Genomic DNA, 16231 nt, shown 5'->3' with positions numbered 1-16231 from the left:
TCCCTCACGCTGGGACGCCTCACTGCAGGCGGTCGACGTCGGGTGGCCGTCCTGTGTCTCTCCATTGCCACCCCGCCCTCCCCCTGCCCAGGTTCCCCGGTTTATAGGGACGTCAGTCACATTGCACTCGGGCCCACCGTGATGACCTCACTTTAACGTGTCCTCCTCTGTGAAAACCCTGTTTTCACATCAGGTTCCGTTTGAAGGGACTTGGGATTAGAACTTAACCACAGCCTCTTCAACCCCGTTACAGAGACTGTGTAAAATCTGCAAGACAGGACCTACATTTCTTTTTGTTGCTGAGATCAATTCAGAATGTGTTTATCCCGGATATTTCCATCCAAGCTCCATTTTCTGGGTGTTACGGGGAGAAGAACGCGGAGCTCTCTCGGTGACGGCAGAGGTGTCGCCTGGGATGGGCGGGTGTGGGGGGCGGGGCACCCTCTGTGTTCTGTCCGTGTGAACGTGAGTGCTGCAGGTCATGTAAGTGGGTTCATGCGTGTATGTGATGTTGTGACTGGCTTTTTCTCTGAGCTTGAGTAACTAGATTGTACGCGACAGTGTTCTCTAACTGCTGGAAACGGACGATCAGAAATGTCTGTCATTAAGAAGGCAGGACCCTAGCCTGACCTGTGGTGGTGCAGTGGATAAAGTGTCGACCTGGAAATGCTGAGGTCGCCGGTTTGAAACCCTGGGCTTGCCTGGTCAAGGCACATATGGGAGTTGATGCTGCCAGCTCCTCCCCCCTGCTCTCTCTCTCTCTCTCTCTCTCTCCCTGTCTCTCTCTCTCCCTCTCTCTCTCCTCTCTAAAATGAATAAATAAAATAAAATTTAAAAAAAAATTAAAAAAAAAAAAAAGAAGGCAGGACCCTAAATGCCAAGTGCAGGGAACACAGCCTGGGGTTGGGTGCCAGCCGGGTCCTCTGGTCTGTGGGACCTGGTGTTCTCACCGCCCCTTGGGGTTAACAAGCATCAGCTCAGGGTCCCCAGACTCACTGTCCCATAGTCTGGGGGACAGAAAGACACTTGGGAGAGGAAAATGCTCCTGCAACTCAGGGCCTATCCCCTGTCCCCCTGTCCCTGTCCCCCTGTCCCCCATCCCTGTCCCCCTGTCCCCTGTCCCTGTCCCCCTGTCCCCCTGTCCCCTGTCCCTGTCCCTGTCCCCCTGTCCCTGTCCAGGCATCACTACTGGGTGTCCACCCTGCAGTCACTCAGACGGGAGGGGAGGAGCTGTCTCCGTGGAGACGCAGGTACCGAGGGGAGGGGCGCTGTCTCCGTGGAGTCGCAGGTACCGATCCTGAAGAATGTGGGGTGTGTGCCTGGAGTCCCCGGAATGAGGCCGCTCACCCACCTTCCTCTCCTTCTCCTCCTCGATTCCAGGTGGTCCTCGGTTACGTGTTTCCAGGTGGTTGGTTCCGGGTGGTGAGGAGGCTGCTCGGTTCCCTGAGGAAATCAGGACGAAACCCGCCCCTGCCCTCCCGGGGGGCCCGGTGTCTGGAGGCTGCTGGTCCTGCCTCCGTGTAGCCCCCTGGAGCGCAGGCCTCACCGTGAACCTCCAGCCCTGTGCTGTCTCTGCAGTGGGTCACGTGGGACAGCGGGCGGCTGGTGACCGTCCCCACGTTGTGGCTGGAGAGCACAGACTGGGGGTGTCTTAGCGGATCCAGGACCAGCCCCTGGGGACGTGTCCCGCCCTCCTCAGAGTCTGTCTGCGCAGACCCCTCCCAGGGAGGGCGACGTGGCGTGCCCTGCGTGCTCGGGACAGAGGGCTTCTGGGAACCGGATTTTCCCCCCATCCAGCCCTCTGCTGGTGACACAGACTCGCTGCCGAGGTGTCTGGCTTGAAACCAGTTACGTCATGTGAAGGTTTCCGGATTCACGTCCAGGCGATGTGACCGCCCTGAAAGTTCACCCTCGAGGTCATGTGCTTGGGGACCAGCACGTGGAGGCCCTGTGTCTGTGACCCCGTCTTCTCTGTCCCTGGGCTCCCCTGTGTCTGTGACCCCGTCTTCTCTGTCTCTGGGCTCCCCTGTGTCTGTGACCCCCGTCTTCTCTGTCCCTGGGCTCCCCTGTGTCTGTGACCCCGTCTTCTCTGTCTCTGGGCTCCCCTGTGTCTGTGACCCCCGTCTTCTCTGTCCCTGGGCTCCCCTGTGTCTGTGACCCCGTCTTCTCTGTCTCTGGGCTCCCCTGTGTCTGTGACCCCCGTCTTCTCTGTCCCTGGGTTCCCCTGTGTCTGTGACCCCCGTCTTCTCTGTCTCTGGGCTCCCCTGTGTCTGTGACCCCCGTCTTCTCTGTCTCTGGGCTCCCCTGTGTCTGTGACCCCGTCTTCTCTGTCTCTGGGCTCCCCTGTGTCTGTGACCCCGTCTTCTCTGTCCCTGGGTTCCCCTGTGTCTGTGACCCCGTCTTCTCTGTCCCTGGGTTCCCCTGTGTCTGTGACCCCCGTCTTCTCTGTCCCTGGGTTCCCCTGTGTCTGTGACCCCCGTCTTCTCTGTCTCTGGGCTCCCCTGTGTCTGTGACCCCGTCTTCTCTGTCTCTGGGCTCCCCTGTGTCTGTGACCCCGTCTTCTCTGTCTCTGGGCTCCCCTGTGTCTGTGACCCCGTCTTCTCTGTCTCTGGGCTCCCCTGTGTCTGTGACCCCGTCTTCTCTGTCCCTGGGTTCCCCTGTGTCTGTGACCCCCATCTTCTCTGTCTCTGGGCTCCAGCCCCACCCCGAGGCAGGGGCCGCCCCCTGGGTCTGCAGCCTCCTGGGCGGGTCCGCTGTCACGGATGACGCCGGGGACACGGGGAGGTGCTGTGTGTCCTGTCTTCGCTCTCCCAGGCACACCACGTTGTCTAAACGTTTTGTGTGAATAACTGGCTTTTTCCCGTGATCGCAGCTTGCTGTCCCCGGAAGAACTCTAGGCCCCTCATGTTTCTGTCTCCCGCCCTGGAGTCCTTTCTGGTGAGACCGCATGGGGGGGGGGACAGGCATTCTATTGGTCGTTTCCGATGGGTTGCCGTATGTCAGATTTGTAAAATCTTGTTAACATTGTGTTTTCTTCGCTGGAGAATTGCTCTCTGGTGGGGAAACAGGCCCTCCAATCACAGCGGTCCCCTGCTGTGACTGCGCGTGTCACAGTGGCAGCCCAGCCGTCCCTCCAGCCGGTGACAGGGCTTTGAGGCCGGCGTAATTAGCGTGGCTGGCTGTCAGGAAAGCACAGGTTTCCGTGTTTCTTTTATTTTAAAGCCGTCTTGTTCTGGGGACGTATTCCAGAGCGTCCTGCAGCTCCACCCCTCGATGTCAGTTCAGTCGGCAAGAGGGCCAGCGACATGTCCGCCCTGCCCCACAAGCTCGTGGGAGCAGGTGTAACTTAGCAAAGGCCCCGCAGACCCGAGGCTGTGAAGCGGCCCCGCGTGTCTGAGCTGGGGGGCGGGCTGGGTCCAGCACCGAGCTCTTAATTTACTGGGAGAGATTTAGCAGAAGGAAAACCGCTTCTCGGCACTAAACACACACACACACACACACACACACACACGCACACACGCACACCGTGTGTGGTCATAGTGACGTCCCGCCGTGGCCCCTGACCCTCAGACCAGCCGCACGGCCCCTGTGTGTCCCCGTGACCGGGCCCTTCGGAGACTTTCCTAAAAACCAGAAAGGGACATTTTGTTCTGCTTCAGTTTGGGTTTTATTCTCATATCCGTTCCTCGAATTCCGCAACCTGGTGACAGCGACCTGGGGAGGGGGGGTTGTTCAGACTGTGCCCTCCACCCTGAGCCTAAGGGGGGTGTTTTCAGGGGAGGACGTGGGTCAGAGGGGCCCAGCCAGGACAAGCAGCTCAGGCTCCAAAGGAGAAAGGAAAAACATTTATTCTTGATCACGTAAGAAAGCTCACTGAGAAAAGCCCATGTCACCTTCCACGCCAAGCTTTTCGTTTGGGAAATGTGGCCTCGTTAGTAAAGAAAATGGCTGGGCCACACTTCAAGATGTCTAATAGGCTCCCCGGGGAGGAGTTAAAATTGTTTAATTCACAAGAAACCTACAGTTCTCAGCGCATCATCCAGAGGAACCAGGGTTCCTGCCTCAGACGGTGGGCGCCGTTCTTTCTGGTCCTGATGACTCGTCGATGCGGGGTGGCCGCCCGCTGCGGGGTGTGGAAGGGCCTCCCGCTGTCGCCATGGGAAACGGCGCCCCCACCCCCAGGAGGGCGCCAGGCCTCACACAGCGACGTGGACCAGAGGATGTCTGCACTGACCCTGCTTTTCCCAGCCCCCCTTTCTCTGAACCGGCTGATATTTTTTTCAATGACGGAATTCTTTTCTTCGTTTTCTTTTGCTATTTTTTTTATAAGCCAGTGGTTTTCCACCATTTTATACTTGGGGAATCGGGTGAAAATGGGAAAATTACTTCAGGGACTGCGAAGGCAGACCTCACCCTGAGCGTGAGTGGATTCGACCACGATCTTTGGGTCTGTAATCTTCACACAGCATCGGGGCAGGGAATCATTTGCGGACCGGTAGTTGAAAACCACTGGTCTAAAGTCAACCAACAAACGCCTGGTTACACAAAACAACCCCGGGGATGAGACTCCTAACAATAAAGGATCCGATCGTCTTCCCTCACGTTGTCACCACCTTGTCTCACTTGAGGTGGAGGAGGGGCCTGCGTGGACCTCTGCAGAGAGACGGCCGGATGACCGATGTCCGGGCCTGAGCTCACCTTCAGCAGGTAGCTTAGCTGCTCTGAGTGAACTGGCAACAAGAAAACACGCTTAACTCGTCAAGTTACGCGCAGGCTTCCCGCTGATACACGATGCGTGTTCAGTAAACTCATTGTCCTTCAGAACTGCACATAAGACCAGGATTTGGAGGAAAATTACTTCAAGGGGGAAATACTACAGACTGTCAGCCCTGAAGAGAAGGACCCACTCAGGGCTGTGACCTGACACCGTCAGGCACACTCAGCTGGACTCTTTTCAGAGCGGAGGAGAAACCACTCAGGTGGCCAGTCTGTTGGCCTCAGGTGTGGAAGTGGTCAGCGAGCAGCCTGTGTCGCTCTTCTGTCTGTTGGTCATTTATTCTTCCATAAAAACAGGTGACCGTCATGTGCTTCTAATTGGAAAAGGTGATCACTTATCGTAAATGTTCTCGGTCAGTAGGCGGGTGGTGGTTTTTTCCCATAGACTTACTTTGTTTTACTTGTGTTGAGTCTTCATCGGCTGTGAGCGTTCACTGTCGGGCACCTCGGAAGAGTGAGACCAGCCTCTTCTCTCAGCAGGTGGTCAGGACGACACGTGGTCGGGCCACAGGTCAGGACGACCGCTCAGGACGGGCACAGCTGGTGTGATGGCGGCTCCCCTGTGGGGTGAACAGGACGAGTTTGTGAACTCAGGCAGGTCGCCCCATCTGAGCACAATCACCCTGCCAGGCGGAAGGTGTCCTCACGCTATCGAGGGAAACACATCTACACATATGTGTACACACATGTGCACATGCATGCACACGTGAGCACACAGGGACACACGCACACACACAGCTGTCAGCCACGCAGCGACCCAGGAGGCCAGCGCTCACGCTGGGCTGTGAGGACAGTGCCCAGCGCTGTGCTTCGGTCCTGACTCCAGCCACACACACCAAGGCCGTCCACGGACGCCAGACACCCCCTGCTCCGGGCTTCTCCCCTGCCCACGCTCCCGTTTCCTGAGACTCGGAGGTGGTCGTCTGTGCTGGGCTTGTGCTCCCGCTGCCGGCTCCGTAATTAACTCACCTGTCTAATCCCACGGCTGAGCTGATGTCATTGGCTATGTTCGGGCCTGGCCACGGACTTGCCCAGATCAGCGTGTTCTGTTCAGACGCCATCAGGAAAGTGAGCGGGGGTCAGCCGAGGGCACTGGGTCTGGGGAGGAGAGGGAAGAAAACGTACATTTTAATTTTCCTGAATCTGTTTGCAAAAGGCAAATGCAGTTTTGTGCTGGAGAAAAGTGGTGCGTCCCCGTTTAGCCTGGCTCACTGCGTCCCTTCCTCTCGGAGGGGTTTGGGAATGAATGAAGCTTTTTCATTCTGAGAACAAGGTTTATTAAATGTGTGTGTGTGTGAGAACAACGGAGGCTTGGGGATCTCACGCCTGGCTTCCCGAAGATTTTCATGGTGCCGTGAGGCCAGCGTCCAGAGGCCCTGGGTCTCCACGTGCACGAGCGTGGGGCAGTTCCCTCGCTGCGCGCAGCGTCGCGTGACCACTCAGAGCTGAGGCTGGGCCCGGGCTCCAGCACTTCCTGTGCGGGTGGCGGCCGGGAACCAGCCCTCACAAGCTCGCCTGTCTTGTCTACAAGGGGGAAGCCTGCCCAGGGCAAGGGCTGCGGCTCCCCGAGTGCCTGCCAGGATGAACGGGCCTTTCCCTGCGGCCGCGTGTCCCCTAGGGCAGGGGTCCCCAACCCCTGGGCCGCAGGCCGGTCCTGGTCCGTGGGCCATTTGGTACCAGTCCGCAGAGAAAGAATAAATAACTTACATTATTTCCATTTTATTTATATTTAAGTCTGAACGATGTTTTATTTTTTAAAAATGACCAGATTCCCTCTGTGACATCTGTCTAAGACTCATTCTTGACGCTTGTCTCATAAGTTCGACAATTATATTTAAAAATACCATAGTTTTAGCCCTGGCCGGTTGGCTCAGTGGTAGAGCGTCGGCCTGGCGTGCGGAAGTCCCGGGTTCGATTCCCGGCCAGGGCACACAGGAGGAGCGCCCATCTGCTTCTCCACCTCCACCCCCTCCTTCCTCTCTGTCTCTCTCTTCCCCTCCCGCAGCCAAAGCTCCATTGGAGCAAAGATGGCCCGGGCGCTGGGGATGGCTCCTGGGCCTCTGCCCCAGGCGCTAGAGTGGCTCTGGTCGCAGCAGAGCGACGCCCCGGAGGGGCAGAGCATCGCCCCCTGGTGGGCAGAGCATTGCCCCTGGTGGGCGTGCCGGGTGGATCCCGGTAGAGCACATGCGGGAGTCTGTCTGACTGTCTCTCCCCGTTTCCAGCTTCAGAAAAATACAAAAAAAATAATAATAATAAATTCTAATCCTTAAAAATACCACAGTTTTTACGCCGGTTACCTAATTTTATTTTGTGCATTTATCCGTCCCGCCCTAATGGCTGGTCTGTGAAAATATTTTCTGACATTAAACCGGTCCTTGGCCCAAAAAAGGTTGGGGACCACTGCCCTCGGGTGTCTGGAGAGGCGGGTCTGTGGTCCCTGTGACTCGCTCCAGCTCGAGAACAGCTCCCGTCCCACCTGTAAGAACTTAAACATGTGAAAACAGGAACTGCGACTCTCAGACGGGGGCTCCGTTCTCCGGGAAGGTTGGATATTCCTAAACAGTCTGGAACAGGTATCCACTTGGATGGAGCTGTAGCCAAAATCAGCCAGGGCGCCGAGAGTGTAGAGAGTCAGGACATACTCTCTGGGGCCAGTGAGTCAGTCAGACCAAAGCATCGGCACGAAGCAATAACAATAATAACAACAGTGACGATGACGAGGAGACAGACCGGCCGATGTCCCGTCTCGCAGAGCTGAGGTCGGAGAAACAGGCTCCGTCAGTGTGCACACACTGTGCCCGCCTGGGGCGCTCTGTGTAAGGTGAGGCCACACCGTGTGCGTGTGTCAGCCCCTCCCGCGTGCCCCTCAGTCGGCACTGTGGTCCCGCCCGCCGTCTCCCCGGGACTGTAAACCCACATCTTCATCACGGTGACGGTCAGTGTTATTCTTGGCCTGGTTGGTCCTTAGCATTTATGGGCTGACGCTGCTCCACCCAGATTAATGACAGCGCTCTTGATGAGGGCAGATTAATTCCGACCACAACCTGGGCAAAGGCGATAGAAGAGGGAAGCCCGGAGCCGGGACCGCACGGACGGACCTCGGAGCTCTGGACCGGCTACGCCTGAGCTGTCCCTGTCGGCCCCTCCATGACCTCTGATGAGGGGGCGTTGGGTTGGGAACACAATGATGTTCGGATGCCTCTCCCTGCTCAGGTGAGGGTTGGGGTCGCTGGCCAGGGGCTCGCGGGGCAGGGGCAGAAACCCAGCCGAAGTGAGGCTCGCTGTGTCTCCCTGCTCCGAGCCTGGCCCCCGACTCCGGGCTCCTGCAGACTGGGCTGCGGCCCCCGTGTGTGAACTCCCGGGAGGTCCCCGCCCTGCGATGCCCTTGAGAGCACCCCGGCTTGCGGCACGGAGCCCAAGGGCGCCATCGTCTGTATTTCTTTTCAAGCTGGTTTAAAAACAGCGGACCTCGTGCGGCCGGCTGTGATCTGAGGGTTTAGTGACACTTTATACCTGCACTTTTCACGGCCTTGGCTGCCCTCTGCTGTGAAAATGTTTGGAATCTATTCTTCAAACAGTGTGGGCCGCTTTGGTTGTTGATTTAGAGCACGGTAGGGGTTTTTAGTGGTTGTTTACATTGGCCACACGGCCTCCCGAGGTGACCGGCTGGTGCTGGACGAGGGTGAGAGGCGCCCGGCACAGTGCAGGACGCGGGCGAGGTCGGATCCCGTCAGCTCAGCCTCCCTGCCCCGTGGCCCCTCCTGGACCGCGGTCGGCCCGGGAGGTTTGCAGAACCACGCCATTCGGCCTGCTCGCAGGAATTAGGCATTCTCTTCTGGGAAACTTAAAAGAGTTTTCCAAAGTATGTTTTTTATGATCACAGCAGCACAGTTGGCTTGGTAAACTCGTCAATGACGTAGTTACGTGTGGATTTGTTTACTTAACATGTGAGGAGAACGCCACACAGACCGTGGGACCATCGTGCCGTCTGGGAACAGAGCGTAACAGGCTCCCACGGCCAAGGAAGCCGTTCTGTGACGCCGCATGACCAGCGTGCCCTCGAGCCCCGCCCCACGCACCTGTCGTGTGTCCAGTCCCGGTGTCCCCTCTTCTTCATAGTCCGCTGCCAACGTCACACACGAGACAGGAGCACATGCGTGTGTGGCGGCTGCCCGGGAAAGGGTGCAGAAGGACAGGGACAGCTGCCCTCAGCACACGGGTGTGGCCAGCGGGAGCCCCTTATGATCGCTGGGGGTGCCTCTGTTACCTCGTGAATAACGTACAAAGCCCGTCCACCCCATCATCTTAGTGACGTGTCAGCGAGCTGGACCACAGTGCCATCCCCTAAGACTTAAGGCTGAGGGAGAGGTGGCCCCTGCAGAGAGCCATGGGGTGGGGGTGCGAGTTCCAGCAGGCGTGGGAAACAGGGCTCTCCCCACAGCGGTTCCCTGCGAGGGTGTTCCTCGCCCCGGCGTGGCCCTCAGTGAACAAGAGAGAGGCTGAGAGGGAATCCCCCAGGGTGCGTTCCCACTGGGGAGCTCCATGGGACGGGGTCGTGGTTTCCTGGGGGAGACGGCAGGTGACTGTGGGCACGGTGGTGGCAGAGGAAAGTGCTCGCTCACCCCCACGTGAGACCCACGGCACAGCACCTACCTGCCGTGGGGACCCTGTCTGTTCAGTCGGGACCCTGCCCCGCCTCGAGGGCGCGTGGTAGAACCGTGGGCAGACCCGGGCCTGTTCTTAGCCACACGACCGCCAGCCCTCCCTGCGTGGGCGCCGGGCTCTGGCCTCGGCCTCGGCCACGTCCACCTGTGCTGCTCCCAGCCGGGCTCACTGGCCACAGCTCCAGAGCAGCTCGCTTCTACACACGGACGTCAGAGCAGGTCTGGCCTCCTGGCTCCGTGTCCACCGCCCCTGCCGGCGGGAGTCCTGTCACTTGTGCGAGGACGGAGTTCCTGGAGGACGACCTGCGTGACTTATCTGCACGTCTGTGGTCCCAGGGCCGTGTGGGGAGGAGCTGGGTGTGCGTGGGATTCCGTGGGCCCAGCTGATGACTTCATGCCACCCTGAGTGGCTGTGCGTCGGTGAGACTGCCTGGCGTCGGCAGGCTGGTGGCTGTGGGGAAGGCAGGCGTTTACTAATTAATAAGCCCCGGTTAGACGGGGAGTTGGCACTCAGCCACTCTCCAAAACCATTGTGCTGTGGCATTCTCCTCCCTTTCGTGACCCTGTGAGGCCCATCTTCACACCCTGAGCAGTGACAGACTCTGGTCTCTGCTGGACTAATCAGTGTGTTCTCTGACCCGTGGCCTGTGCTCCCTGCAGACAGTTAGAGTCAACACATCAGCGTTTGTGGTCGGGGTCCAGAGTTGTTAACGGGCTGACAGGCTGCTCTCTCTCTCTCTCTCTCTCTCTCTCTCTCTCTCCACACACAACACACTCATCCACTCCCAACAACACAAACATTGGCGGTATCCGTCTTTCATTACCAGTAAAAATTTGGGAGCAATTATCTCTTGACTGCGCTTGCCCTGAAAGACGCCGTCAGTGGTGGTGTTGCCCGTGGACGGGAGCCAGTTTCGGGGGCCCGGAGCCTGGAGACGTCTCTGCGGCTGCGGCACCTGCACGGGGTGGCGTCTGCAGCGAGTCGTCAAGCCTCTCCCGGCCTGGGACTCGGATTCGGCTGTGGTGGGGTGGCCGGGCCGGGCCTGGGGCGATGGCAGGTTCCTGGGCAGGCTCAGCTCCGGAGACAGGTGCGCCTCTGTGAACGTGGAGCTTAGCTTTTTTTTTTTTTTTTTTCTTTAAGAGCATGAGAAACGTTCTGAGTCATCCTAGAAGTAACTACTGGGGGAAACGTAGTTGACCATCGATGTTGATGGTCTCGTCCCGGGAACGGAAGAGCCAGGTTCTCGCGGTGTCCCCACCAGCGCCCCCTTCACCGTTAGAGTTCCCATCTTTCCTGGGGGAGGGGGGCGTGGCCCAGAGGGAATAGTCTCCCCCTTCACACGAGCAGAAGGGCAGAAGTGCCTCCTGGAATGCCGCCGGCTGGAGCCCTGACCCAGCTTGGCTGTGAGCTCCTTCTCAGCCTGGAGGGCACGACCTGCCCTTTGGAAAGTGCATGTTGTTTGTCAGGAGTGGGCTGTGCTGTTAGGAAAACCGTGTTGGTTGTGTGTGGCATGTGCTCTCCCTCCCCTGGAAAAGGAAGGTGGACTCTGCCCACTGACGTCTGACTGCCCGGCAGCCTCCGTACCTGCTGCTGGACCCCTCGGCCCACGTCGCTGTCCCCACCGTTGTGCTCAGGACACGGGTGAACTGCGCCCCCGGATCCTGCATCGTGAGAACTGTTTTTGCTATAATTTGACACAGATCCGTTGTAAGCTCAGCCAGGGCTTAAGCAAGTGCTGTAAGCGCCCGGCGTGGAGAGAGGCGTGTGTGTCAGGAGGAGGGACACAAGACCTTCGTCCAGGAGAGTGTTTGTGGGGTGGACGTCCACCATGAGAACCCAGGCTCTAGGGGTCATTGGTGGAACAGTTTCTGAGAGCCAGCACCGTTAGAACCCGAGTTTAAACTGGCTGAGTCGTCACCGTCCTGTAAGGTCTTCAGTTTGTAAAACCGGAGCCGAGTGTGGAGAAGGCGCCGTCCCTCGGGGACTCGGGGACCCTCCCTCCTGCCAGGTTCGAGGGGCAGCCCACGCGTGTCGGCCGCTGAGTGTGAACTGACCTCACGCAGGGCGGAGGTTTAAGCCACTGCCTCTCCCACAGCGGTCAGGCAGTGAGGACAGGCACCTCGCACCCGGATTGGAGCACGTGCTACCCTAGGGAGGCTGGCAGGTGGGAGGGCACTTGTCTGCGTGGAAGCAGAAGTTCACGTCACTTATTAGAGCCGGATGCGTGATGGGTCCCAGCTTGCTTTCACTGAATTACATGTTCATTCATTTTTGCTGGAGATTAAAAGCTTGATTAAGTTATGGAACACTGTGTGACCTCACACACGTCATCCTCACGTTGGACAGTGAGGCGTGCGGTGTGCGTAGCAAGGTGGTGGCCGGCAGGAACAGAGAAAATGATTATTTTTTCAACATCGAGTCCTCACCCTGATGCAGAAACCAATGCGCTGCACCGTGGAGGGCGTGTCCTGCCGTGGCTCGGGGGCCTCGGGGCGGCCGCCTCACTCCCCTGTGAACGCAGGGCCCGGGCCCAGGCTGACGTGCAGGTTGTAACTTCTCTCTGGTTCTTAAAGGCTGACGTTTAACTGCAGCCACTGGGACCTATGTCAGAGCGTCCAGTGGCCAGACGTGAATTTTAACCAGGCGCTAGGCCACGGAGCTCCTCCTCACCGAGCCTGACAGTTTAAGGGGCCGGTTCGTTAATGAGACGATGACAGTGCACCCGGTCCCTGCGGCAGCTGCCTGCTCTCTCCGCCTCTGACCCGGACGACAGTGTCACTCGTAGCTCCACTTGTCAGCCCCACGTGAGGTGAACGTGTTTAAACTTTTCTCACCTGCAATGTCTCCCCGATTTCTCAAAGGCCAGGCTTCCGATGAAACTCAGAGAAACGTACAAGAGATGGAGGTGCAAAAGCCCGTGAAAATCAGCCTTCTGACCCCGTGCCTCCCGAGCCGCATTCAGGAGAGAAAACAGACGTTCTTTGTAGCAGTGGGAGCTGGTCGGTAGTCACGGTGACCAGTTTTAAATGTGAAGACACCTGCCTGACCAGGCGGTGGCACCGTGGATAGAGCGCCAGCCTGGGACACAGAGGACCCAGGCTCAAAACCCCAAGGTCGCCGGCTTGAGGCCAAGGTCACTGGTTTGAGCAAGGGGTCACTCGCTCTGCAGGACCCCCCACCCCATCAAGGCACATATGAGAAAATAATCAATGAACAACTAAGGAGCCGCAATAAAGAATTGATGCTTCTCATCTCCCTCCCTTCCTGTCTGTCCCTATCTCTCCCTTTCTCTCTGTCTCTCTCACAAAAAAAAAAAAAAAAAAAAAGACAAAACAAACAAACAGAAAGAACGTGAGGCACCTGTTCTGACTCGGACACCGCAGGTGTGGGTAACCTCCAGGTGTTTCCGAGGCTTCTCCGACTGGAGGTGTTAGATGTTGGGGTGCCCCTAGGGGCTGCCCACTGATGAGCCTCACCCTCCACTGGTGGCAGGAACTTGTTATCTCCTGAAGAAGAGACCAGATGGAGTTTACGCAGATAGCCCCCACCACCGTGGGGAGAACCACCAGGGTAGGTAACTGTTTACTAAACTGTGGCGTTTGCTAAATGCAGCTTTTTCCTGTTGAATCCAAGGCGTGTTTGCAACGCGCGCCGCAGGCCTCTGCTGGGAGGAGGCAAGAGCGGGCAGGGCTGGTGCCCGCAGCGGCGAGACCTGCTGTTCTCACAGGTACCCCACGGTCCTCGGCCACCGCTGGGCCACGGTGCTCAGCCTGGCGGATCCTGTCCTCTCTGCGGGGCGGCTGAAAACCACGTCAGCCCCAGGGCGGGATTCCAATGCCCCCCCAGTCTGAGTGGTTCTGTTCTAAGCGTTTTGGGGGTTTTTCTTGTCATGATATTGCTCTGCTGCATCGTTTCCTTTTGTACAAAGTTTGCACGTGGCCCACGGAGCAGTTACTTCCGGGGGGGGAGACAAGGCTTGGTGGGTGTTTGTCCTCAGGGGCAGTTACTTGGGAGGGGGACAAGGCTTGGACAGTGTTTGTCCTCAGGAGCAGTTACTTGGGGGGGGGAGACAAGGCTTGGTGGGTGTTTGTCCTCAGGGGCAGTTACTTGAGGGGGGGAGACAAGGCTTGGACAGTGTTTGTCCTCAGGGGCAGTTACTTGGGGGGGGGGAGACAAGGCTTGGTGGGTGTTTGTCCTCAGGGGCAGTTACTTCGGGGGGGGGGGAGACAAGGCTTGGTGGGTGTTTGTCCTCAGGGGCAGTTACTTGGGGTGGGGGGAGACAAGGCTTGGTGGGTGTTTGTCCTCAGGGGCAGCTTGTCTGACGCCCCGAGTAGAATCAGCCCTTCACGGCTTGTCCACAACCCCGGCTCACGCCTGTCAGCGTGTCCGTGGTTTCCCGGCCGTTCAGTGTCTGTGGGCCCTGCAGCCGCCGGGCTGGGGCTCAGCACCCTGTCTGGCAGATGCTCACGATGAGAAGTTAAGTAAAAAGAAAACACAAAAGCTCATGAGCATTTGCGTGAACATTGTGAGCCAGCCGCTCTGCTGAGGGTTCGGAAAGCTCCCCTGCGGGTCTGCCCAGTGACCCCTGTGGCGAGAGGCGGAAGGGGGACCCCGACAGCAGCGTACCACGCCCGGGACTGCGCTGGGTGTGACATTGGGCTGAGCCACCTGCGGGCTGGCCCCACTCTGCTGAACCGCACACAGGTGGTGGTTTTGTAAAGGTGACAGCCGGAAGGGTATTTGAGACATCAGAGGGCATTTCTGCTGTGTCAGGTCCCCTTGACAGGTGGAGACAGGCAGGAGGAAGAAGGACCAGGGGTGGGGGCCGGCGGGACCGCGGAGACGAGGCCTGTGTCCCCAGGACGGGGCTGGTTGGCAGGTCAGACCCCACAGGGCAGGGCAGGGACCAGGGGAGACGAGGCCTGTGTCCCCCAGGACGGGGGTGGCCGGCAGGTCAGACCCCACAGGGCAGGGCAGGGACCAGGGCTGGGGGCCGGCGGGACCGTGGAGACGAGGCCTGTGTCCCCAGGATGGGGCTGGTTGGCAGGTCAGACCCCACAGGGCAGGGCAGGGACCAGGGGAGACGAGGCCTGGGTCCCCAGGATGGGGGAGGTCGGAGGTCAGATCCCACAGGGCAGGGCAGGGACCAGCGGCGGGACTTCCCGTCCTCCTGCCTCCGAGTGGCAGTGTGGCCGTGGCCACAGGCCAGGACCAGAGTTTGGGGCCTTGGTTCCTGGCAGAGACTTTGATCTCGAGCGGGTGATGAGATGTCCCGGGGGGTTTAAGGCTGTGAGAACAAGCGGGCGCGTGTGGACGGAGCCAGGGAAGGGGTGCCCGCAGGGGCGGCAGCTGCGGCCTCAGGTGACGTGGCAGAGATGGCGGGTTTGCGATGCGAGGGAGCCCAGAGGACGTTCTGAGGGACGGGCCCGGGGCTGAGGCCAGGGGGCGGCAGGCGTGGCCTCGTCTGTGCTCTGCTGTCACTGCGCAGCTCCACAGCAGAGACGGGACGCTGAGACCGTGACTTGCTCGCGGACGGTGTCGGGGCCGAGGTCGGGGCCCTGCCCCTGCAGCCTGGCCTCCCTACCCCGCAGCCTCCACCCTCTGACAGCAGGTGACAGCAGGTGACAGCAGGTGACACCCGAGCTGCTGCTGCCCTTCCTCCCCCTCCCGCTGACCCTGCGCCTCAACAACAGGGTCTGAGAAATGGCACCAGATGTGTCTCCTGGCGGCCGGCCCACGCGGGCCTTGATTGGGGCGGGCTCCGTCATGTCGCAGGGGTGTCTGGCCTCCCGTTGAATGGAGGCTTTATTCTCCGGGCCCCGTGATGCCTCCTGAGGGGACGTGGGGGCGTCCTGAGACAGCTCACCCTTTGTGAGGTGAAGGGGTGACGGCTCGGGGCAGTGGGGAGAACTGTCGGCGTCAGCCATCTGCCGGAGGAAGAGGTACCTGGCTGTTTTCCTCCAGGCGGGGGGCTGCTCGGTTATAAAAGGCTTTTTCACCTTCGTGCCAGCTCTCTTCCTGGACAATAAAAGACATACCTCTGACTCAAAAAAAAAAAAATTATTTTTTTAAAACTGTGAGACTTCGCTGGGCAGAGGCTTGAGAGGGAGCAGAGGCTGTGGTCACCTCCAGGTCAGTGGCATCTCCCGGCTCTCTGGGCCCAGGACGCGGGGCCCAGCCCAGCCGTGAGGTCTGGTGACCCGGGACAGTCCCCTCAAGGCGTGGCTGTGAGGCCAGCACCTCAGAGGTCTTTCCTACCCCAGGTCACTGCTCAGGAACAGGGCCGTCTCAGAATTTTAATGTTGACATTTTATTCATACATGGGGGATCTTTCCTGCTACTTGTCAAGCTCTAAACATTACACGGACATTATTCAAACCATGTCCACCCCATAAAACCCGTTCATGTGCCATCATTATCTGCCGCATTAGGTACGTGTTACCTCATCAGGAATTTTACGATATATTAAAAAGAATTTCTACCTAGCTGAAGTGCGTGAGGGAGCGTCCTGCAGACCTCGCTCAGAAGACAGTCGGGTTTATTTGGAACTGCCGGAAAATGGCTTGCGAAATTGTTAGCGTCTTTTATTATTCCCCGCCGCCGGAGAACTTGCTTGTTAATTAGAGAAATTTCAGCTGTCCTCGTTGGCAATTACAGCCTGTGTGTCGTCGTCTGTTATGAATAGTCAATGAGAGCTGATTAATATGCATGAGCAGCAGTATATATACACGCGTGCAGCTGAGCACAGGCAGCTGCCGGAGTCGCAGGGAAGGGTCTGTGCTGGGCGGCT

The 16231-nt window shown here is 58.5% G+C and overlaps 1 protein-coding gene across 2 annotated transcripts in view; it reads left to right on the top strand.

Moving 5' to 3' along the window:
* Nucleotides 1–16231, top strand: part of PDZRN3 (PDZ domain containing ring finger 3) — a 143240-nt gene that overhangs the window by 86561 nt on the left and 40448 nt on the right. The gene's annotated exons all lie outside the window — the stretch shown is intronic.

Source organism: Saccopteryx bilineata, chromosome 10 (genome assembly GCF_036850765.1).
Source record: "Saccopteryx bilineata isolate mSacBil1 chromosome 10, mSacBil1_pri_phased_curated, whole genome shotgun sequence".
NCBI classification, from domain to species: domain Eukaryota; kingdom Metazoa; phylum Chordata; class Mammalia; order Chiroptera; family Emballonuridae; genus Saccopteryx; species Saccopteryx bilineata.
This window is presented reverse-complemented; position numbering and strand designations above follow the sequence as displayed.